At 41.4% G+C, this 23,045-nt stretch overlaps 1 non-coding gene across 1 annotated transcript; it reads left to right on the forward strand.

The window, feature by feature from the left end:
• The first annotated feature begins 3,316 nt into the window (after positions 1-3,316).
• Positions 3,317-3,424, forward strand: LOC112767772 (small nucleolar RNA R71). Its single transcript, XR_003185213.1, has one exon. It is a non-coding gene; the product is annotated as a small nucleolar RNA R71 (small nucleolar RNA).
• The last annotated feature ends 19,621 nt before the right edge of the window (positions 3,425-23,045 follow it).

Below are 23,045 nucleotides of genomic sequence, written 5' to 3' on the forward strand. Positions count from 1 at the left end.
TATGATGATTCTTGAACACAGCTTCTTTATGAGTCTTGGTCGTGGCCCTAAGCACTTTGTTTTCCAGTATTACCACCGGATACATAAATGCCACAGACACATAATTGGGTGAACCTTTTCAGATTGTGACTCAGCTTTGCTAAAGTCCCCAATTAGAGGTGTCCAGGGTTCTTAAGCACACTCTTTTTTTGCTTTGGACCTTGACTTTAACCGCTCAGTCTCAAGTTTTCACTTGACACCTACACGCCACAAGCACATGGTTAGGGACAGCTTGGTTTAGCCGCTTAGACCAGGATTTTATTCCTTTAGGCCCTCCTATCCACTGATGCTCAAAGCCTTGGGATCCTTTTTATTTGCCCTTGCCTTTTGGTTTTAAGGGTTATTGGCTTTTTCTGCTTGCTTTTTCTTTTTCTTTCTATTTTTTTTTCCTATTTTTTTTTTCTGCAAGCTTTGTTCTTTGCTGCTTTTTCTTGCTTCAAGAATCATTTTTATGATTTTTCAGATTATCAAATAACATGTCTCCTAGTCATCATTCTTTCAAGAGCCAACATATTTAACATTCTTAAACAACAACTTCAAAAGACATATGCACTGTTCAAGCATTCATTCAGAAAATAAGAAGCATTGTCACCACATCAATATAGTTAAGCTAAGTTCAAGGATAAATTTGAAACTCATGTACTTCTTGTTCTTTTGAATTAAAACAGTTTTTATTTTAAGAGAGGTGATGGATTCATAGGACATTCATAACTTTAAGACAGAGTTACTAACTACTAATGATCATGTAATGAAGACACAAACATAGATAAGCACATAACATAGAAAACAAAAAACAGAGAAAGTAAGAACAAGGAATGAGTCCACCTTAGTGATGTCCTTGAGCTCTTCTATGTCTCTTCCTTGCCTTGGCTGCTCCTCCTTCATTGCTTTTAGATCTTCTCTGATTTCATGAAGGATGATGGAGTGCTCTTGATGTTCCACCCTTAGTTGCTTCCAATAATTGTGTGGAAAAAAATGTATCCCCTGAGGTATCTCAGGGATCTCTTGATTTGCAGTCAAATGTTCTACCACTGAGCTATAGATCCTTTACATAATTGTTTTACCACACCAAACTTAGAATGTTGCTCGCCCTCGAGCAAAAGAAGAAGGGATAGATGAAGAAGATGTGGAAATAAAAACTAGGATTATGAGGAGGTCAGGTGGGGATCCTGTGGGGTCCACAGATCCTGAGATGATCCTGTGGTGTCCACAGATCCTGAGGTGTCAAGGCATTTACATCCCTGCACCAATTTAGGCATGCAAAATGCCCTTGCACACAACTCTGGGCGTTCAGCGCCAGGTTGGTGCCCATTTTGGGCGTTCAACGCCCCTTTGCTGCCATTTCTGGCGTTGAACGCCAGAACCATGCTTGTTCTGGGCGTTCAGCGCCAGGATGCTCCTATTCTAGGCGTTTAGCGCCAGAACTATGCTCTGTTCTGGCGTTTGAACGCCAGACATATGCTCCTCCAGGGTGTGATTTTTCTTCTGCTGTTTTTGATTCCGTTTTTGATTTTTTTGTTTATTTTGTGACTCCACATGATCATGAACCTAAGAAAACATGAAAAACAATAAAAATAAGAATTAGATAAACATTGGGTTGCCTCCCAACAAGCGCTTCTTTAATGTCAATAGCTTGACAGTGGGCTCTCATGGAGCCTCACAGATGTGCAGAGCTTTGTTGAGACTCTCCAACACCAAACTTAGAGTTTGACTGTGGGGGCTCTGGTTGACTCTGCTGGGAGAGAAGCTTTTCCTGCTTCCTCTCCATGGTTGCAGAGGGGGATCCTTGAGTTTTGAATACAAGGGAGTTCTCATTCCATTGAAGGAATATTTCACCTCTGTCAACATCAATCACAGCTCTTGCTGTGGCCAGGAAAGGTCTTCCTAGGATGATGGATTCATCCTCTTCCTTTCCAGTATCCAGGACTATGAAATCAGTAGGTATGTAAAGGCCCTCAACTTTTACCAATACATCTTCTACGTGTCCATAAGCCTGTCTTCTTGAGCTGTCTGCCATCTCTAGTGAGATTTTAGCAGCTTGCACCCCATAGATTCCCAGTTTCTCTATTACAGAGAGGGGCATGAGGTTTATTCCTGAACCAAGGTCACACAGAGCCTTAAAGATCATGGTGCCTATGGTACAGGGTATTATGAACTTTCCAGGATCCTGTCTCTTCTGAGGCAATGTCAGTTGATCCAGATCACTTAGTTCATTGATGAACAAGGGAGGTTCAACATCCTAAGCATCAATGCCAAATAATTTGGCATTCAGCTTCATGATTGCACCAAGAAACTTGGCGGTTTGCTCTTCAGTGACATCCTCATTCTCTTCAGAAGAGGAATACTCATCAGAGCTCATGAAGGGCATAAGGAGGTTCAATGGAATCTCTATGGTCTCTAGATGAGCCTCAGAGTCCTTTGGTTCCTCAGAGGGAAGCTCCTTATTGGTCACTGGACGTCCCAGGAGGTCTTCCTCCTTGGGATTCACGTCCTCTCCTCTCCTCACAGGTTCGGCCAGGGCACTTATGTCAATGGCCTTGCACTCTCCTTTTGGGTTCTCTTCTGTATTACTTGGGAGAGTACTAGGAGGGATTTCAGTGATCCTTTTACTCAGCTGGCTCACTTGTGCTTCCAAATTTCTAATGGAAGACCTTGTTTCATTCATGAAACTTACAGTGGCCTTAGATAGATCAGAGACTAGATTTGCTAAATTAGAAGCATTTTGTTCAGAGTTCTCTGTCTGTTGCTGAGTTGATGATGGAAAAGGTTTGCTATTGCTAAACCTGTTTTTTCCACCATTGTTAAAGCCTTGTTGAGGCTTCTGATCCTTCCATGAGAAATTTGGATGATTTCTCCATGTTGAGTTATAGGTGTTTCCATAAGGTTCACCTAAGTAATTCACCTCTGCTATTGCAGGGTTCTTAGGATCATAGGCTTCTTCTTCAGAAGATGCCTCTTGAGTACTGTTGGATGCAGCTTGCATTCCATGCAGACTCTGAGAAATCATATTGACTTGCTGAGTCAATATTTTGTTCTGAGCCAATATGGCATTCAGAGTATCAACTTCAAGAACTCCCTTCTTCATAGGCGTCCCATTATTCACAGGATTTCTTTCAGAAGTGTACATGAACTGGTTATTAGCAACCATGTCAATGAGTTCTTGAGCTTCTGCAGGCGTTTTCTTTAGGTGAATGGATCCACCTGCAGAAGTGTCCAGTGACATCTTTGATAGCTCAGATAAACCATCATAGAATATATCCAGGATGGTCCATTCTGAAAGCATGTCAGAAGGACACTTTTTGGTCAACTGTTTGTATCTTTCCCAAGCTTCATAGAGAGATTCACCTTCTTTCTGTCTGAAGGTTTGAACCTCAGCTCTAAGCTTGCTCAACTTTTGAGGAGGAAAGTACTTGGCTAAGAAAGCCGTGACCAGCTTATCCCAAGAGTTCAGGCTGTCTTTGGGTTGAGAATCCAACCATAATCTAGCTCTGTCTCTTACAGCAAAAGGGAAAAGCATGAGCCTGTAGACTTCCGGATCTACTCCATTAGTCTTAACAGTATCACATATCTGCAAGAATTCAGTTAAGAACTGAAAAGGATCTTCGGATGGAAGTCCATAAAACTTGCAGTTCTGCTGCATCAGAGAAACTAATTGAGGTTTCAGCTCAAAGTTGTTTGCTCCAATGGCAGGAATGGAGATGCTTCTTCCATGTAAATTGGAATTAGGTGCAGTAAAGTCACCAAGCATCTTCCTTACATTATTATTATTTTCGGCTGCCATCTCCTTTTCCTGTTCAAAAATTTCTGAAAGGTTTTCTCTGGATTGTTGTATTTTAGCTTCTCTTAATTTTCTCTTCAGAGTCCTTTCAGGTTCTGGATCTGCTTCCACAAGAATGTTCTTATCCTTGCTCCTGCTCATACAAGGAAGAATGGACAGAAAAATAATAATAATAATAGAGATCCTTTATACCACAGTATAGGGATCCCTTTGTGAGTGGAAGAAAAGAGGGGGAGACAAAGAATGTGATGTAAAGGAAGAAGCAACTGTACGAATGGAAGAGATGTGAGATGAGATGTTAGGATATGAATGAATAAATAGAATAGGATGAGAGAGAAGGAATAATTTTCGAAAATTATTTTGAAAAGGAGTTAGTGATTTTTGAAAATAGTTTTTGAAAAATATTTAGTATTGTTTTTTTCGAAAAATTTTTTTTTAAATCAAAAATAAAAATAATTAGTTAATAAAAAGAAATTTTTGAAAAAGAGGGAGATATTTTCGAAAATTAGAAAGGGAGAATTAGTTAGGTGGTTTTGAAAAAGTTAAGAAACAAACAAAAAGTTAGTTAGTTAGTTGAAACAAATTTTGAAAAGATAAGAAGTTAGGAAGTTAGAAAAGATATTTTGAAAAGATATTTTTGCAAAAGATAAGATAAGAAGATATTTTTGAAAAAGATATGATAGAAATTAGTTTTTGAAAAAGATTTGATTTTTAAAATCACAATTAATGACTTGATTCATAAGAAATCACAATATATGATTCTAGAACTCAAAGTTTGAATCTTTCTTAAGAAGCAAGTAACAAACTTCAAATTTTTGAATCAAAACATTAATTGATCATATTATTTTCGAAAATTTGATGGAAAAATAAGAAAAAGATTTTTGAAAAATATTTTTGGAATTTTCGAAAATAACTAAGAATTTTGAAAAAGATTTGATTTTTTTGAAAAAGATTTTGAAAAAGATAGGATTTTCAAATTGAAAATTTGATTTGACTCATTGGCAACAACTTGATTTAAAAAAATTTTGAAAAAGTCAATCCAAATTTTCGAATTTGATGAGAGAAAAAGGGAAAGATATTTTTTTGATTTTTGAAATTTTTATGAAAAACATGAAAATTATGCAATGCATGAAATTTTTAGATCAAAACAATGAATGCATGCAAGAATGCTATGAATGTCAAGATGAACACCAAGAACACTTTGAAGAACATGATGAACATCAAGAACATATTTTTGAAAAAATTTTTAATGCAAAGAAAACATGCAAGACACCAAACTTAGAAATCTTTCATGTTTAGACTCTAAGAAACGAAAAATGCATATGATAAACATGAAAAGACACAAAACAAAAAATCATCAAGATCAAACAAGAAGACTTACCAAGAACAACTTGAAGATCATGAAGAACACTATGAATGCATGATATTTTCGAAAAATGCAAGATGCACATGCAATTGACACCAAACTTATGATATGACTCAAGACTCAAACAAGAAACATGAAATATTTTTGATTTTTATGATTTTATGAATTTTTTTTTTTGGATTTTTAATTTATATTTTTCGAAAATTATTTAGAAAAAAGAAAAATAAGGATTCAAAATTTTTAATATGAATTCCAGGAATCTTATGCTCTAAAGCTCCAATCAAAGGGTCAGGCATGGCTTAATAGCCAGCCAAGCTTTAGTATGTAAATCAGAAACAGTAGCAGGTGGATTAACTCCAACTAGCTTGCTCTTGATAACAAATTGCTGCCTCAGTCCAAATAAATTTAGACATGGCTTTACAGCCAGCCAGGATGCAACATATAATTACATGGGCTGAAGTGATTAGTTGAATGCCAATCCCAAAGTAGTTTGGGTATGGCTTTACAGCCAGATATGATTCAACATATTTTATGAAACACTAGAATTCATTCTTAAAAATTTTGAAGCCATAGAATAATTTATTTTTGAAAACATTTTTATTTTTTATTTTATTTTATTTTATTTTATTTTTTGAAAACTTTTTTATTTTTTCAAAAACAAAGAAGAATTTTTGAAAATATTTTTGAAAGATTTTTGAAAATAAAATAAAAAGAAAATTACCTAATCTGAGCAACAAGATGAACCGTCAGTTGTCCATACACAAACAATCCCCGGCAACGGCGCCAAAAACTTGGTGCACGAAATTGTGATCTCTAGGCTCGAACAAATCCTGGTAATGGCTCCAGAGCTTGGTGCTCTGATCTTAATTCATAATTGTCACAACTTCGATACAACTAACCAGCAAGTGCACTGGGTCGTCCAAGTAATACCTTACGTGAGTAAGGGTCGAATCCCACGGAGATTGTTGGTATGAAGCAAGCTATGGTCACCTTGTAAATCTCAGTCAGGCAGATATAAATGGATAATGGTGTTTTCGAATAATGACTAATAAAATAGGGATAGAGATACTTATGTAAATCATTGGTAGGAATTTCAGATAAGCGAATGGAGATGCTTTTCATTCCTCTGAACCTCTGCTTTCCTGCTATCTTCATCCAATCAGTCTTACTCCTTTCCATGGCTGGCTTTATGCAAGGGCATCACCGTTGTCAGTGGCTACATCCCCTCCTCTCAGTGAATAATATGCTCACGCACCCTGTCACGGCACGGCTATTCATCTGTCGGTTCCCGATCATGCTGGAATAGGATTCACCCTCCTTTTGCGTCTGTCACTAACGCCCAGCACTCGCGAGTTTGAAGCTCGTCACAGTCATTCAATCATTGAATCCTACTCAGAATACCACAGACAAGGTTCAGACCTTCCGGATTCTCTTGAATGCCGCCATCATTCTAGCTTACGCCACGAAGATTCTGGTTAGGAGATCTAAGAGATACTCATTCTAGCTTAATTCATGTAGAACGGAAGTGTTTGTCAGGCACGCGTTCATAAGGGAGAAGGATGATGAGCGTCACACATAATCATCACCTTCATCATGTTCTTGGGTGCGAATGGATATTTTAGAAGAGAAATAAGAAGAATTGAATAGAAAACAGTAGTAATTGCATTAATCTTTGAGGAACAGCAGAGCTCCACACCTTAATCTATGGAGTGTAGAAACTCTACCGTATGAAAATACATAAGTGAAGGTCCAGGCATGGCCGTGTGGCCAGCCCCTCTGATCTAAGAACCAGGCGTCCAAAGATTGTTTACACTGATCAAAGATACCTAATACAATAGTAAGAGGTCCTATTTATAATAAACTAGTCACTAGGGTTTACATGGGTAAGTAATTGATGCATAAATCCACTTCCGGGGCCCACTTGATGTGTGTTTGGGCTGAGCTTAAGTGTAGCACGTGCAGAGGCCATTTGTGGAGTTGAACGCCAGTTTCTGTGCCAGTTTGGGCGTTCAACTCTGGTTTTGGATCCTTTTCTGGCGCTGGACGCCAGTTTTGGGCAGAAGGCTGGCGTTGAACGCCAGTTTACGTCGTCAATTCTTGGCCAAAGTATGGACTATTATATATTGCTGGAAAGCCCTGGATGTCTACTTTCCAACGCAATTGGAAGCGCGCCATTTCGAGTTCTGTAGCTCCAGAAAATCCACTTTGAGTGCAGGGAGGTCAGAATCCAACATCATCAGCAGTCCTTTTTCAACCTCTGAATCTGATTTCTGCTCAAGACCCTCAATTTCAGTCAGAAAATACCTGAAATCACAGAAAAACACACAAACTCATAGTAAAGTCCAGAAATGTGAATTTAACACAAAATCTATTAAAAACATCCCTAAAAGTAACTAGATCCTACTAAAAACATACTAAAAACAATGTCAAAAAGCGTATAAATTATCCGCTCATCACACACCTCTATAAATACGCTGGAACACCCAGGTATAACTCATACTCTGATTCTACTAAAAACCTGCTTAATACCCTTGCTAACTTAAGCATCGGAGTCCCTTTCAGGTACCACCACCCTCCGGTGACGAAGGATCAGAAGCACAGCCAGTCCCACATCAGCCAGACACGTCAGAGCTGACCGGCACAGAAGATCTCATCCGAGGTCGACCTACAGTTTCAGGTAACCCTCGGAACATTAGCGCCGTTGTCAGGGAACCAGGAAGTCATCCCATCACCATGGCGGACAACCATGACAACGACCACGATTCAAATCTAGAAGATAGAACACCGCACAAGAACGCAGACACTACACCAAAAGATACCCCCAACCTAATAAAAACAACGATTCACTAAATATGGGAGCAGTGAAGGCACTTCAAGACCGCTTTAAGCAACTAGAAAAAGAGGTGGAGCAGCAACGAGAAGCTGAGAGAGACATACGAAGGGAAGTTAGGCGATGCCGCGAGTTAGAGGACAAGCTCCTAAAACTCGAAGCAGATCTCAAAGCCAAAAATACTCGATCCGGACACGAAGACGACTCCCGTAAGGACCAAGACCCATTCACCAAAGAGATCATGAGGACCAAAATCCCAAAATATTTCAAACTTCCTGACATGACTTTGTATGATGGCACAGCAGATCTCAGCCATCATCTCAGTAATTTCAGAAGTATAATGTACTTCACCGACGACTCAGATGCAGTTCGCTGCAAAGCCTTCCCGACTACCTTAACAAAGACAGCAATTAGATGGTTTGACAATCTACGCCAGATTCTCCATCCAAAAAGACAAAACGAATCACGCCCCGAGTCTATTAGGAATCAAACAAGGAGAACGGAAAAGTCTTCGCAGCTACATGAAAAGATTCAACAAAGCATGTCTGGACATACAAAGCCTACCAACAGAGGCCACCATTATGGGTCTCATCAATGGCTTGCGAGAGGGACCTTTTAGCCAATCTATATCAAAGAAACATCCCACATCTCTGAACGAAGTGCAAGAACGAGTAGAGAAGTACATCAACATGGAGGAGAACTCTCGACTAGGAGAGACTTCAAAATCCAGATTCACCTACTCCTCTCGAGATAAGGATAAAGAGTCCAAAAAGAAAGAAGATCGACATGGAAAAAAAATAAAAAATACCACAATTACACCCCTCTTCGGGTGTCTCTTGTAGATGTCTACAGAGAAGTTTGCCATACTGAAAAAATACCCCCAACTCGACCACTAAAAGGCAAAAAAGGAGGAGGAAATCGGACTGAAAATTTTGAATACCATCGAATCCGCGGACATTCCACCAACGAATGCTTTAACCTAAAAAATGTCATAGAAAAACTAGTAAGAGAAGGAAAATTAGATCGATACCTGGCTACCCGAGATGATGAGCAAAGAAAAAGAAGAAGGGACGAAGATGTCGGACGAACAGAGCGATCACCTCGTACACCAGAAAGACACGTCCACATGATACACGGAGGATTTGTGGGAGGAGGAACCTCCAAATCATCTCGCAAAAGATATCTTAAAGAAGTATATCATGTCGAGGGAAAGGAGGAAGCACCCGACATCCCCACAATTACTTTTACCAAAGAAGACGCATCCGGTATTGTTCCGAGGGTTACCTGAAACTGTAGGTCGATCTCAGATGAGATCTTCCATACTGGTCGAAGATGACGTGTCCGGCTGGTGGGTGGCGGCCGGAGCTGTCGTGTCCAACTTGTGGGATTGGCTGCACTGCTGATCCTTCGTCACCGGAGGGTGGGGGTACCTGCAAGAGACTCCGATGCTTAAGTTAGCATGGGTATTAAACAGGTTTTTAGTAGAATCAGAGTATGAGTTATACCTGGGTGCTCCAATGTATTTATAATGGTTGTGGAGTGACCTTTTTAGATAAGATAAGTTAGTTATCTTATCTTATCTTATCTTTGAGTTGAGGTCAGCTTATCTTTTAAGGGAACCACCCTTATCTCTATAGGCTTGGACTGTCTTTGGATTTGGGTCGTGCTCCTCTATTTGGGCCCCTTACTGGGCTTTCTTGTCGATTCGACCGACCTCTTTGAGAAGAGGTCGGATAGCCTGACCTGAAGAGGTCGGTCGCTTTATTACTGAACATCCCAGATTGGATAGCTCGACCCAGGGTATGAATAGTGCCCCTGCTTGAGCTTGGCCTTCTGCTTTGAGGTCGAATCTTTGACTTCGATCTTTCTCTAGTGAAGCCGAACTCGAGCATTTTATCGATTCCTTTCTTTGTAGAGCCTTTTTTGAATGTGGAACGTTTTCCTCTAAAAGCGCGCGCTTTTTATATCAGCGCTTTGTTTTTGGGAACGTGTGAGGGTTTAATACCTTTATTAATTGGTATTAATTGCACCGTTTCCCTTGGCTTTTATTTTGAATTTCGCAATCAGAAACGGTTTCTCTCCTTCATTTTTCTTTGTAACTTCTCCCTTCGTTCTCTCGCTTTTTGTTTTTCACCTATAGCTTGCCTTTTCTTGCGTTGCGGCGTCATTCAGCGATCCGGCGATTCCGTCTTTCCATCTTCAACTCTTCTGAAGCTTTCCGCTTTTTTCTAGGTTTGTTCTATTTACAGTTTCTTCACTTTTTTCGTTGCTTTGTCTTTGGTTTTCTTTGATATTTGACTGCATGTCAAAAAAAGCTTGAACCTTTCTATGATCTTGTGTTTGCTTGTCGCTGTAATGTGTTTTTTCTTTTTCGTTTTTACGCATACTCCTGGTATTTCTGTTTGAGGCTTCCTAGGGCTTTGCATGTTCTACTGTCGCTTCTGGCTGTTTTTTTGAAAAAACTGTATCTTGCTCACAATTTCAAGAGATTGCCCCTTGACTTCTGCTCTGTTTTGGTGGCTTTCCTTGTTGCTGTACCTTTGTAGGAGATAACGATACCCATAATTTAATTTTCGCCTTTTGTTCGGAGTGCGTTTTCTTGACTTCCTCTTGATGCTTTTGTTGCTTGTTAGTTCTGTCTGAGACTGTGAATTTTGGGAGGTATTTTGATGATTTTTGATTTGTAACTTGTGGCTTTTCTTCTCGGAGTGTTATCTTCCTGTCAGGACGTGTAGAGATGTAAACTTGTAGGTTTCCTTAAGTCCTCGCTCCCTAACTTGCCCCCAAAAGGATGCCCCTGGATCTTTAGTGTGGGTCCCGGGGGTTTTCTTTTGTTTGTATTGCTCCGTGTCGCGCTGGTCCGAGCTGTTCTGAGATGTTTTGTTTTTTATTTGAGATGTTTTTGGGTTAGTAATCTGTTTTCTTCTCTTCTTGCTGTAGGACTAGTTGATCATGTCATCTCGCAAGAACATTGTTGAGACATCTTCCCAGATCCCTGAAGGCATGGCTGATTAGGTAGATTCAATGGTTCTTTTGTGTGTTTCTTTGGTTGATTCTGAATTTTGTCAGCAGCTTAGGCAATTTCATAAGGTTTGTAGTAGTGTTGGTGAGGAAAAGAATTACGAACTTGTACCTCCCACTTCTGAAGAGTGAGTTTGTTTCTCTACTCGGGTTGCTGGAGATCGCCCTTTTTTCTATGCTTACTATTTCTTTTTTGGCCAGATGAGTATCACCCTTCCTTTTACTGATTTTGAGACCAACCTGTTATGGTCCTGTAATATTGCTCCTTTCCAACTTCACCCCAATTCCTGAGGTTTCATAAAAATCTTTCAATTATTGTGTCATGGATTCGGTATTCTTGCCTCGCAATATCTTTTCTTATATCTCTTTGTTTTGACGAAGCATGGGGTAGTAAAGAAGAAAGCTGCTTGGGTTTCTTTCCGAGCTTCCCAGGGAAAGAAGGTCTTCTCCATGTTTGATGAATCTTTCCGTGATTTTTAAAATTACTTTTTTAAAGTCCGAGCTGTTGAAGGAGCTCGGCCTTTTTTTCTGGATGAAAATGATGAGCCTGCCTTTCCCTTGGAATGGCAAAAGGACGTGAGGGTATCTAGATATTCATGGGAAATGTTGGATGAGGCTGAGCAAGCTTTCGTGACTGTTCTGGAAGAGACCTGGGGTCAGCCTCCCCATCTCGACACAAAAAAATTTTTAACCAATCCTTCTCTCCTCCGAACTAAGCTGGGTAGTTAATTTTTTTATTTTCCTCTTTTGTCTGCTCCTATATTGTTTGCAAGCTCTTTTCTGATTTGTTAATTGATTCCTTACTGTTGTGCTTTGCTTGCAGAGATGATTAAGGATAATGAATCTATGAAGTCCTTCAAAAGGGCGAGGAAAGCTACCGTAGCCAAAAACGTCTCGGCCAAGGCGGACGGGGAGGGATCATCCCAGGCTCAGTTGAAGCCGGCCGTTCCGAGCTCACCTGGGACGAGGAAGGTAATTCCGACTCCCCGGGTTCATTTGATTGATCCTCCCCAAGCCTCTGTTGCTACTTCTGGTGCTCCTCCCAACAAAAAGCAAAAAACCATTGAGCCTTTCAATCTTGATGCCCCTGATTTTGACGCGGTCGAGTTCGTAGATCAGCAGATCGGTCCTTACGGTGTCCTCCCTATAGATGATGTATCACTCCTTCGCCATTTGGACTTTATAACTCGGAGTAGTGTTAAGATGGCGCACATGGGGGCTGCCTTGTACCGAACTGCCTAAAATCTTCCTCTTCATGCCACCAAAGCCTTCATGGAGGAGGCTAAACAGGAGTTTGATCGGATGAAGGGCTTGAAGGAGGGGCTTGAAGTGAAAGTGACAAAACTGGAGAAGGAGCTGGAGAGCGAGAAGGCTAGCTCCCTTGCCTTGGCGACTTCTGTGAGGTTGACCGAAGACACGGCATTGAGGCATAAAGACAGCTATGTTACATCCTATCAGGAGGTAATGCGTCTGAGGGAGGAGTTGGAGTCTGCCCGAGCTGATTACTCCGAGCTCCAAGGTCACCTTGTCGGCAGCGTGAATGCTGCTTATGAGAACCTGAAGGAGCAGGTTCGGATTCTGGCTCCCGAGGTCGACCTCTCTCTCTTCAGCCTGGACAATGTTGTGAGGGATGGTAAGATTGTCCCTGACGACCCGAATGATGATGATGTCGAACCTCCCCCTGCGCCTGCTGTCAAAGTGTCAACTTCTACAGTTCCTTCAGTTGAGGTCGGTTATCCCGTATCCGATCCGGACTGTCAAATCCTGAATCGGGATGATGGGACTGTGGATGCTGTGCCCATTCAGACTCGCCCTCCTTCTCCCCGTGATGATGCTACCGGGAAGACTTCTGATGTTTAACTGAACTTTTTTATCTTTGATTGTGTAGATAGCCCGGCTCGTGGGCTTTTAAACTCTTTATTTTGTAAATTTTATTTTGCTGACTGTTGACACTTGTTTAGTTGCTTGTTTAGCAACCTTAGGCTAAAAAACAAAATTAGCTTCCAAGTTCTTGGGGCTGATTTGGGTAGCCCCTTTGAATTTGTTTTTATCACAACTTCGCGCCTTTAGTATCATATCGATCTTTATCTCGTCTAGGCACTTTTTCTAGGCTTTTGGTAGTGCTTGGGGTCTTGTCGCTCGATCTCTTTGAGTGGCTTTTGTGCTTTTGGCTTTGATTCCTTTTGAGGCAAAAATCCTGTTATTTTGGATCTTTTGTGAGGTCTCTGGCAAGTATTACTTTTTGTAGCCTTTGCACTTTATGTGGATCGACTTCGTCATGTCGGGATAAGTTATTTTGTAATCCTCTTTCTTGGACTTTGTTCAAGTCTCTTTCAGGGATTACTTCTATAACTTTATGTTTTGGACCGACTTCGTCATGTCGGATCGAGTTATTTTGTAATCCTCTTTCTTGGACTTTGTTCAAGTCTCTTTCAGGGATTACTTCTATAACTTTGTGTTTTGGACCGACTTCGTCATGTCGGATCGAGTTATTTTGTAATCCTCTTTCTTGGACTTTGTTCAAGTCTCTTTCAGGGATTACTTCTATAACTTTGTGTTTTGGACCGACTTCATCATGTTGGATCGAGTTATTTTGTAATCCTCTTTCTTGGGCTTTGTTCAAGTCTCTTTCAGGGATTACTTCTATAACTTTGTGTTTTGGGCCGACTTTGTCATATCGGGCCCTTTCAAGTTACTTTTGTAATCCTCTTTCTTGGACCTTGTTCAGGTCTCTTTCAGGGATTACTTCTATAACTTTGTGTTTTGGGCCGACTTCGTCATGTCGGGCCCTTTCAAGTTACTTTTGTAATCCTCTTTCTTGGACCTTGTTCAGGTCTCTTTCAGGGATTACTTCTATAACTTTATGTTTTGGGCCGACTTCGTCATGTAGAGCCCTTCTAAGTTAAAGTAATCCTCTTTTATAGGGTTGGCCAGACCTCTTTCCAGGGTTTACTTATAACTTGGTTTGACTTGGTCCGATTTCTTAACGTCGGCCAGTCTTTTAAGTTATTATTTAGCAATCCATCAGGACCTCGTCAGGTCCTTTCTCCGGATCACTTTCGATAACTTCTTGCATTATTCTGCTTTCATCTTTGCCGATTTGTAGAAAGTGGATTAAATCCTCGTTTAGTCGACTTTTAGATGACTTTGGTTTTCATCTTTGTTGGTCTTTATCGTGATCATGCAGTGAATTTTTTTTTCACTTTCTGCCAATCGGTCGCTTTATAATCGGACGATGAATGTTTCAGATTAATGCGTCTTGAAAACTTTGTAGAACGTCTAATATATTTTATTTAAAAGAAAATGAAAATATGTACATATAGAGTTTTCTGGATCTCAACTTGGTGCCTCATTAAAAAAACCTTTTCAGGAAAAAGAGTGTATCCTATGTTGAGATCTTTTACCTTCTCTAGCTATAGTACCTTCTTAGGTTGCAGGCGTGCCACGACCTAGGAAGTTCTCGCCCGTCGAGTTCGGATAGTCTGTAGTAGCCCTTCCCAAGTACTTCTATGACTCGGTAGGGTCCTTTCCAGTTTGCTGTCAGCTTTCCTTCTCCGGGTCGAGTTGTTCCAATATCATTTCGGATTAGGATGAGATCATTCTTAGCAAAACCTCTTGGCACTACCTTTTGATTATATCTGAAAGCCATTCGATGTTTTAGTGCTTCTTCTCTGATCCGAGCCCTTTCTTGGATTTCAGGAAGTAGGTCGAGCTCTTCCCTTTGAAGTTGGGAGTTGGCTTCTTCATTGTAATGGACCACTCTAGGCGACCCTTCCTCGATCTCTACCGGGGTGTCTGTAAATTCTTCAATGAAGTCGGCTAAGTTTTCTGACAACGTTCTTTTGCCACTCTAAAGGAAAAGTGGGCTCATCATTCTCATCCAGAAAAAAGGGACGAGCTCCTTCAACAGCTCGGACCTTGAAGAAATAATTCTTAAAATCACAAAACGACTCGTCATACATAGAAAAAACTTTCTTCCCTTGTGAAGCTCGAAAAGAAACTCAGGTAGCCTTTTTCTTCACTACCCCAGGTTTTGTCAAGACAAACAAATAAAAGAAAAGGGATTGCGAAGCAGGGACATCAAACTCGCGACACAGCAATTGAAAGATCTTTATAAAACCCCAAGAATTGGGGTGAAGTTGGGATGGAGCTACATTGCAAGACCACAACAGGTTAGTCTCAAAAGGAGTAAAAGGAATGGTGATATTCATCTGGCCAAAAAAGTAATCATATGCATAGAAAAAAGGACGGTCTCCAGCAACTCAAGTAGAGAAACAAACTCTCTCTTCAGGAGTGGGGGGTACAAGCTCATAATTCTTTTCCTCACTACCACTACTACAAACCTATGAAACTACCTAAGCTACTGACAAAACTCAGAATCAACCAAAGAAACGCACAAAAGAACCATCAAATCCACCCAATCAGCCATGCCCTTAGGGACTTGGGAAGATGTCTCAACAATGTTCTTGCGAGAAGACATGAGGTCAACTAGTCTTACAGCAAGAAAAGAAGAAAATAGATTACTAACCCAAAATATCTCGGATAAAGTCAAAAAACCATATCAGAACAGCCCGGACAAGCATGACACCAGAGCAATACAAGCAACAAAAGGAAACCCCAGTACCCACACTAAAAATTCAGGGGCATCCTTTGGAGGCAACTTATGGAACAAGGACTCAGGGAAACCTACAAGTCTACACCTCTACACATCTTAAACAGGAAGATAACACTCTGAGAAGAAAGCCACGACCTACAAATCAAATAAAGTCATCAAACTAACTACCTCCCAAAATTCACAGTCGCAGACGAAACTACCAAGCAACAAAAGTATCAACCAGAAGTCATCAAAGACATCGCCTTTTTTAGAACATAAACACCCCAAAGAAACAAGCCACTAGAAAAATCGTTACTTTCTACAAAGGATCATCAATGAAATCATCAACATAGCGAAAGTCATCAAAAGGAGCAACCTTCTAAGCAAAGTAAAACAGGTTCATAAAAAACCAGAAAAACATACAGCACAGCGACAAGCGAGCACGACAATACAAAAAGATTCAAGCTTTCCAAACATGCATTCAAGCAAAACCAAAACTTTACCAAGAACCGAAGGCAAAGCAAAAGAAAGAAAAGGAACGGCAAGATAAAGAAAAACCAAACCTGGACCAAGGAGGAAGCTTCGAAAGAGATTGAAGACGGAGAGACAGAATCGCCTTTCAAAGAAAATAACCAGAGATCACCAAATGACGTTGCAATGAAAAAATTTGGGCAAAAACAGAAGGCGAGAGAATAAAGGAGGAAGTTACAAAGAAAGGCGAAGAAGCGAAATCGTTTTTTGTATGTAAAATTCAAAATAAAGAGCTAAGGGAAACGGAGCATTAAAAAGAAATTAATAAGGGTATTAAAACCCTCGCCCGTTCCCAAGAACAGAGCGTTAATACAAAAGGGTGCGCTTTGAGGAGAAAAACGTTCCACATTCAAAAAAGGAAGATTCTACAAAGAAAGAAGTCAACAAATGCTCGAGTTCGGCTTCACCCAAGAAGGATCGAAGTCCTAAGACTAAGGCTCGATCTCAAAAAAAAAAAAGAAAAAGACCGAGCTCGAGCAGGGGCACTGTTCACATCCTGGGTCGAGCTACCCGACCCGGGATGTTCAGTAACAAAGCGACCGACCTCTTTAGGTCAGACTATCTGACCTCTTCTCAAAGAGATCGGCCAAATTGCCAGAAAAGCCCAGTAAATGGCCCAGATAGAAGAACACGACCTAAGTCCAAAGGCGGTCCAAGCCTACAAAGATAAGGGCGGTTCCCTTGGAGATAAGATGACCTCACTCTAAGATAAAGATAAGATAAGATAACTAACTTATCTTATCTAAAAAGGTCACTCCACACCATTATAAATACACTAGAGCACCCAAGTATAATTCATACTCTGATTCTACTAAAAAACCTGTTAATACCCTTGCTAACTTAAGCATCGGAGTCCCTTGCAGGTACCCCCCACCCTTCGGTGACGAAGGATCAGCAGTGCAGCCAGTCGCACAAGTGGGACACGACAACTCCGGCCGCCACCCACCAGCCGGACACGTCATCTCCGACCAGTACAGAAGATCTCGTCCAAGATCAACCTACAGTTTCAGGTAACCCTCGGAACAGGGCCGAACTAAACTATCAAAAGATAGAAAAAGTTCGTCTACGCCCTCGTACTCACCTCTCAACGACTCCACCCATACTTTCAAGCTCACACTATCGGAGTTCGGACCAACCAGCCCATAAAAGGCATCCTACAGAAAACAAACTTAGCTGGAAGAATCCTATAGTGGACAGTCGAGTTATCCCAATTCGATCTTCGATATGAAAGCTCGGACAGCCATCAAATCATAGTATCTGGCCGACTTCATTACAGAGTACACTGACACCCCGAAAACTCCTACAAAATGGAATTTTTACGTGGACGACTCTTCAAACAAAACTGGGAGTGGTGCAGGTGTAATTATAAAAAGCGATTAGGGAAGCCAAACCAAGCTAAATAACCAAACTGAATACGAGGCACTACTGGCTGGTTTAAGGCTGGCTAAGAAGGTAGGAGCTTACCGTGTCCAGTGATTCACAAGTAGTCACCTCACAAATAGAAGGGAGCAACCAAGTTAAGGATCCCACCATGAAAAAATACCTCGGGTAATTCGGGGGACCCTGGACAAAACCAGAGAACAGCTCGGACAATTCGGGGGACCCTGAACAAAAACAGAAAATAGCTCGGACATTTCGGGGGATATGAGGTCCAACACATACCTCGGGAGCAGAATGCCCGAGCTGATGCATTTTTCAAAACTAGCCAACACCAAACCAGGGGGCAATAACAGAAGCCTCATCCAGGCTACATTACAAGACCACAACAAGACGATCTCAAAGGCGGTATAAAGGATGGTAATATTCAACTGACTGAAAAAGTAGTTGTTCTGGGGGTTACCTGAAACTGTAGGTCGATCTCGGACGAGATCTTTTGTGCTGATCGGAAATGACGTGCCCGGCTATGAGTGGCGGCCAGAGCTATCGTATCCGACTTGTTGAGCTTGGCTGCACTGCTGATCCTTCGTTACCGGAGGGTGGGGGGTACCTGCAAGGGACTCCGATGCTTAAGTTAGCAAGGGTATTAAGCAGGTTTTTAATAGAATCAGAGTATGAGTTATACCTGGGTACTCCAGTGTATTTATAATGATGTGGAGTGACCTTTTTAGATAAGATAAGTTAGTTATCTTATCTTATCTTTATCTTTGAGTGAGTTCATCTTATCTTCAAGGGAACCGCCCTTATCTCTATAGGCTTGGGCTGCCTTTGGATTTGGGTCGTGTTCCTCTATCTGGGCCCTTTATTGGGCTTTCCTGGCAATTTGGCCGACCTCTTTGAGAAGAGGTCAGATAGTCTGACCTGAAGAGGTCCGTCGCTTTGTCGCTAATCATCCCGGGTCAGATAACTCGACTTAGAGTATGAACAGTGCCCCTGCTCGAGCTCGGTCTTTCTTTCTGTGATTGAGTCTTAGTTTTAGGACTTCGATCCTTCTCTGGTGAAGCCGAACTCGAGCATTTTGTTGACTTCATCTTTGTAGAGTTCTCCTTTTTTGAATACGGAACGTTTTCTTTTGCTTCTTCTTAAAAGCGCGCGCTTTTGTATTAGCGCTCTTAGCCTTGGGAATGTGCGAGGGTTTAATACTGTTCCGAGGGTTACCTGAAACTGGAGGTCGATCTCGGACGAGATCTTCTGTACTGGTCGGAGATAACGTGTCCGGCTGGCTGATGGTGGCCGGAGCTGTTGTATCTGACTTGTTGGATTTACAGAATTGCTGATCCTTGGTCACCGAAGGGTGGGGGTACCTGCAAGAGACTTCGATGCTTAAGTTAGCACGGGTATTAAGCAGGTTTTATGTAGAATCAGAGTATGAGTTATACCTGGGTGCTCCAGTGTATTTATAGTAGTGTGGGCTGACCTTTCTGATAAGATAAGTTAGTTATCTTATCTTATCTTATCCTGTTTTGGATGAAGTCAGCTTATCTTCAAGGGAACCGCCTTTATCTCTATAGGCTTGGATTGCCTTTGGATTTGGGTCGTGTTCCCCTATTTGGGCCCTTTATTAGGCTTTCCTGTCGATTTGGCCGAGCTCTTTAGAAGAGGTCGAGTAGTCTGACCTGAAGAGGTCGGTCGCTTTGTCGCCAATCATCCCGGGTCGGGTAGCTCGACCCAGGGTATGAACAGTGCCCCTGCTTGAGCTCGGTCTTATTTTTTGAGGTCGAGTCCTTTGACTTCGATCCTTATTTAGTGAAACCGAGTTCAAGCATTTTGTCGATTTCTTCCTTTTGTAGACTCTTTTTGAATGTAGAACATTTTCCTCTAAAAGCGCGCGCTTTTATATCAGCACTTTGTTTTTTGGGAATGTGAGAGGGTTTAATACCTTCATTAATTGGTATTAATTGTCCCATTTTCTCTTGGCTTTTATTTTGAATCTCTCAATCAAAAAACGGTTTCTCTTCTTCGCTCTTCTTCGTAACTTCTTCCTTTACTCTCTCATTTTCTGTTTCTTTCGTAGTTCCTTCCCGCAACGCCTGTTCTGCTACTGCTTTCTGAGGAAGAGGGGTGATTTCCAGATTTCTCCTTCTATCTTCGCAGTTTTCCGCTTCGAGGGGTGGCTTTGATGCTTCTTCTCTTCAGCTTCCTTTTTGTTTTCCAGGTTCGATTTTCTTCTCCTGTTTCTTTATATGTCTGTTTTTTTAATTTTGTTCAGAGAAAGTTTGAATCTTTTCTGCTTTTACTGTACCTGATGTGTTCTGGAATTTTTTCGTTTTTGGTGTGAATCTTTTTTCTTTTCTTGTTGCCTGAATCTAAAAATTGGGGCTTTTGCATGTTTGTTGTTGTTTCTGCTTGTGCCTTCGATGGTGGTTTTGCTTGATTCTGAAAAAGTTTGCGTCTTTGGTGATTTTCTGCTGGTCATTTTTTATTTTGACAATGCTTTGGCTGATAGACTGTAGAAAGGTAGTGACTTTGTGTTTTTTACTTCCTTTGTTTTCGTTTGAAACCTTATTTTCTCCTTTTTTGATGGGTGCCGGGACGTAAGCTGTAGAATTTTCTTGAAACCTTGCTTTGTTACTGCCTCCAAAAAATGCCCCACGGCTTTGGTTTGAGTCTTGGGATTTTCCTTTCCTGTTTGTTCGTCTGTCGAGTTGTTTTGCCCCTCATCCGAGATGTTTTGTTAGTAATCCACTCTTCTTTTCTTATTGTAGGATTTAGTTGGCCTCATGTCTTCTCGCAATAACGTTATAGAGATATCTTCCCAGGTTCCCGAGGGCATGGCCGATTGGGTAGACTCGATGGTTCTTATGTGTGTCTCTTTGGTTGATTCTGAGTTTTGCGCGCAGCTTAGGCAGTTTCATAGGGTCTGTAGTAATCCTGGTGATGAGAAGAATTATGAACTTGTCCCTCCCTCTTCTGAGGAGAGAGTTTGTTTCTCTACTCGGGTTGTTAATGATCGCCCTTTTTTTTATGCTTATGACTTCTTCTTTGGTCAGCTGGGTATCACCCTTCCTTTTACTGAGTTTGAGACCGACCTGTTATGGTCTTGTAATGTTGCTCCCTCTCAACTTCACCCTAATTCCTGGGGTTTCATTAAAATTTTTCAATTGTTGTGTAATGGTTTTGGTATCCCTGCCTCGCAATCTCTCTTTTTCTACCTATTTGTCTTGACAAAGCCTGGAGTAGTAAAAAAGAAGGCAGCGTGGGTCTCCTTCCGATCTTCCCAGGGAAAGAAGGTCTTTTCCATGTTTGATGAATCATTTCACGATTTTAAGAACTATTTTTTCAAGGTCCGAGCTGTTGAAGGAGCTCGACCCTTTTTCCTGGATGAGAATGATGAGCCCGCCTTTCCCTTGGAATGGCAAAAAGATGTGAGAATGTCCAGATATACGTGGGAAATGTTGGATGAGGCTGAGCTAGCTTTTGTGACTGTCTTGGAAGAACACTGGGGTCAATCCCCCTATCTTGATACAAAGAAATTTTTAACCAATCCGTCTCTTCTTCAAACTGAGCTGGGTATTTTGCGTTTTCTTTGTTATCTGTTTATATTGCTTGTGAATGCCTTTCCGACTTATAGCTTAATTTCTTACTGTTGTGTCTTATTTGCAGAGGCGATGAAGAATAATGAATCCATGAAGGCTTTTAAGAGGGAACAGAAGGCGACTACTGCCGAAAACATCTCGGTTAAGGCGGCCGGGGAGGGATCTTCCCAAGTGCGTGTGAAGCCGTCCATGCCGAGTTCTCCTGGGATGAGGAAGGTGATCCCTACTCCCCGAGTTCGTCTGGCTGACTCTCTTCCAACTTCTGCTGCTCCTTCTGTCGCTCCTCCCAATAAGAAACAAAAAACAGTTGAGCCCTTCGACCTCGATGCTCCCGACTTTAATGCTATTGAATTTGTAGATCAGCAAATCGGCCCCTATGGCGCCCTTTCTATGGACGATGTATCCATCCTTTATCATTTGGAATTTATGACCCGAAATAGCATAAAGATGGCGTATATGGGGGCTGCTCTGCACCGAGCTGCTCAGAACCTACCTCTCCATGCCACCAAAGCATTTATGGAGGAGGCAAAGCAAGAGTTCGACTGGATGAAGGGGCTGAAGGAGGATCTCGAGGTGAAGGTGGCCAAGCTGGAAAAAGATCTAGAGAACGAGAAGGTGAGTTCCCTTTCTCTGGCAGCTTCTGTGCGGTTGGCCGAGGACACGGAAATGATGCATAAGGATAGTTACGTTACGTCCTATCGGGAGGTGATGCGCCTGAGGGGGAGCTGGAGAGTGCCCGGGAAGATTATTCTGAACTTCAAGGTCATCTTGTTGGCAGCGTGACTGCTGCTTATGAGAACCTGAAGGAGCAAGTTCGGGTTATTGCTCCCGAGGCCGACCTGACCCTCTTCAGCCTGAATAATGTTGTCAAGGATGGCAAGATTGTCCCTGATGACGAGGATGATGATAATGTCAAACTTCCCCCTGTGTCCTCTGCTAAGGTGTCGACTTCTGCTGTTCCTACCGAGGTCGACCCTCCCGCCTCTGATCCTGACTGCCAGATCTTAAACCGAGATGACGGTACTGTGGATGCTGTTCCTCTCCAGACTCGCCCTCCGTCTCCTGCTAAAAAGTCTTCTGACCCTTAGCTTCATTTATTCTGGATATTTATATAGTTGGCCTGGCTTGTGGGCTTTTTAAACTTTTTATGTTCTGCTGACACTTTCTTGTTGCTTGCCTAGCAACTTTTATTTTTAAAAAACAAAAGGTAGCTCGCTTAGCTTTTTAAGGTAGGTTTTGGTGGCCTCCGAGGCTTTTATAACTTTTTGTAGACTATATCATGCTTTTTGTGCTTGATTTGGTATCTCTTCTGTTTTTTGAGAATGTTGGAACCTTGCAGCTCGACCTTTTTGGATTTGCTTTGTACTTTTGTAGCTTGAATCCTCTGTGGTTGTGGTTATGTGGGTCTAACTTGTTTCTTGGTTTTTTCGCTCTTGCTTGTATTTCTGTCGATCTATAACCGATTTCTTCAAGTTAGTCTATGTTGTTTTGGTAGTCCTGTTCCGGTTTTCTCAGGGGTTACCTTTGTAACTTCCTTTGTAGTAGAGCGACTTCTTTACGTCGTTCTTTTCTAAGTTATTTTTGTAATCCTCTTTCTTGGATCTTTGTCAGATCTCTTTCAGGGATTGCTTTTATAACTTTTTAGTAGTAGGAGTCCGACTTCGTTATATCGGTCTCCTTTAAGTTATTTTTGCAAATAACTTTTTAGTAGTAGGAGTCCGACTTCGTTATATCGGTCTCCTTTAAGTTATTTTTGCAAATAACTTTTTTAGTAGTAGGAGTCCAACTTTGTTATATCGGTCTCCTTTAAGTTATTTTTGTAGTCCTCTTTTTTGGACCTGTGTCAGGTCTCTTTCAGGGACTACTTGTATAACTTTTTAGTTTTGGGCTGACTTTGTTATGTCGGGCCCTTC

Source organism: Arachis hypogaea, chromosome 17 (assembly GCF_003086295.3).
Source record: "Arachis hypogaea cultivar Tifrunner chromosome 17, arahy.Tifrunner.gnm2.J5K5, whole genome shotgun sequence".
Taxonomy (NCBI): Eukaryota; Viridiplantae; Streptophyta; class Magnoliopsida; order Fabales; family Fabaceae; genus Arachis; species Arachis hypogaea.